The following is a 2,653-nucleotide window of genomic DNA, read 5'->3' as shown; positions in this document are numbered from 1 at the left end:
ATTACTTGCCTCGGCCTGACCATTGCCTTGTGCGTAATATGGGGTGGAATGGGTGAATGTTATCCCTAACTCTGCTGCAAACGCCACCACCTCATCCCCAATGAAAATGCTCCCATTGTAGCACGTAACGGTCTCTGGCAGCCCAAACCAATGAATGGTGTGACTCTTGAGGAATTGGATGACTTCGGCCTGACTGACTCCCTTCATTAGTACGGCCTCAACCCACTTGGTGAAATAGTCCGTGGCCATGATAATAAAACAATGCCCCAGCGTTGCGGGCTGGGTGATCTTCCCTATGAGGTCCATCGCCCAACCCCTGAATGGCCATGGCTTGACCATAGGATTAAACTCTGTTGCTGGTAACCGCTACACCGGTCCATAAGTCTGACACGCCCAACACCCCTTAGCGTATTTGACGCAGTCTGTGGTCATGGTTGGCCAGTCATACCCATGACATCGTATCAACCACTTCATCTTCGACCCAGCCTGGTGCGCTCCGCAAATGCCCTCATGAACTTCGGCCATAACCAGTGTTGCCTCAGTTAGGCTGACACATTTGAGCAACAGATCATCCCTTCCTTTCTTGGAAAGATCTTCCCCAATCATCACGTACCCCATGGCCCTATCTCTGATCCTTCGGTCAAACCCTGGCCCGGGATTGCTCAAGTATTGGATGATCGATGTGTAAATTCACCTAGAGGGGGGGGAATAGGTGAAGCTAGTGGAAATAGTACGGAAATAAAATAATTAATAAAACTAAGTAAGTAAATTACAAAAGTAACACAATCGTTTATAGTGGTTCAGCCAATTATGCCTACGTCCACTCCTCTCACCTTAGAGAGAATTCAACTAATAAGAATCTTGAGAATGAGCAAGAGAACTCATACAACTCTTGATTAGGAGCAAGAAGACTTACACCACCAACTACTCTTGATTAACGAGTAAGAGAACTCAACACAATTAACTACTCTTGATTTCGAGCAAGAGGACTCACAACATATAATAATGAAAAGTTTACTAAGTATGGATTACCTCAACCTTAGTGAATTGTGTAGCTAACTTCCACTTTGGAGCTTTAATGCTAAGTGAATGTAATTATCTAGAGAGGGGAGTGAACTTGAATGCTTTGATGAATGAATGCTTCAACACTTTGAATGTTCAAGTTCGAATGCCTTTGCGAAGCTTTTGATTAGCCTTAAATTGATTGTGATTAGTCCAAATGAGCTTACCTATTTATAGGCAAGGGTGCTCAAAGCATCTAAGGTTCATTGTCATTTTCAGGATATAATTCTGTCCTAATCCGATATGTCGTTTCCCAATTCGGTATACCGGATCATGGAATCTATCCGCTGACCAACGGTTAAATCCCAACAGTCTTATTTCAATTCGGTATGCTGGATTGGGATTCGGCATGCCGGATTGGGATTTGATATACTGGATTGTGATTCGGCATGTCTGATTAGGATTCGGTATGCTGGATCAGCTGATTTTGCTGAAAATGGCTAAGTCCAAATTTGGACAAGTATGGGGCCATTTGCTTGGTTAAAGTCCATGTAAAAACACCTCCTAGGGTCACTCTACATGTATGCATGTGTGAGTGTGTGCATTACATATGGATTTAAACTTTAAATACATCTTGATACAAAAAAACACTTAAACACATGCTTTAAAACTCTTGTATCTCAAAGAGATGCTTGAACATGGTCTTTGAAACTAGTCATTCTCTCAGTTTTTTTCTTCACACCATTCTTTGATACTTTGTCTTGGTTCAACAAGTTTGTATAAGCTCCCCCTTATTTGATGCTTATTTCTTGTAAGGTCTCTATACAATATAACACAAGTTAGTTCAACTAACTTATTTGTTATCATCAAAACTATATAACGTGATGTGTGGATTTTACCCCAACAATCTCTCCCTTTTTGATGATGACAAATAACTTAATTCCAAATATTAAAATATCAAGATAGTATCAAGAAACACACAATTTACATTAATGAAAGACTTGCATTGACTTGCATTGATTAATTGAAATTAAAAGGTTTATATAGCATTAGCAAAACATAGTCAAAACATAAATCCAAATTTAAATTCAAAACCCAATTTCTCTCCCCCTTTGGCATTATCAAAAAGAGACAAGGAAGGAAACAACAATAAAAATCACTCCGGAGGGACGTTTGGATCTTGAGAGGACATCCTTGGAAATGGAGGGATATAGGGAATATCTCCTTGAGGTGCAACTGTTAGGGAAAGTGTAAATGACCCTATACCCTATACCCTCCAAGTCATCCCTATGATGATGTTTTGATGACAACAAATAAGATCATCCTTGGACTAATGCTTGTGTTCTAAGTGTTTTTAGAGTCAAAGCATAGCACCAAGTGAGGAGGAGTATATACAAGTGTACAAAGACCATTCTCAAAGAAGATTAAAGCTTGGAAGTCAAAGTCAAACTTTGGAAGCTTAAAGTGTTGAAGATTGAAGACTTTGTAAAACTTCACATATGTAATTTTTATTCTTTTTGAGTCACATTTGATGTAATGCACATACACACGCATGCATCCATCTAGAATGACCTTAGGAGGTTATTTGACCCCCTAATCATGTGACCAAATGGGTTTGCAATTCCCAAAACAAACCCTAAGGAATTTGGAC

This window comes from Telopea speciosissima, chromosome 9, assembly GCF_018873765.1.
Source record: "Telopea speciosissima isolate NSW1024214 ecotype Mountain lineage chromosome 9, Tspe_v1, whole genome shotgun sequence".
Taxonomy (NCBI): domain Eukaryota; kingdom Viridiplantae; phylum Streptophyta; class Magnoliopsida; order Proteales; family Proteaceae; genus Telopea; species Telopea speciosissima.
The sequence above is the reverse complement of the archived record's forward strand: the minus strand, read 5'-3'. Positions refer to the sequence as shown.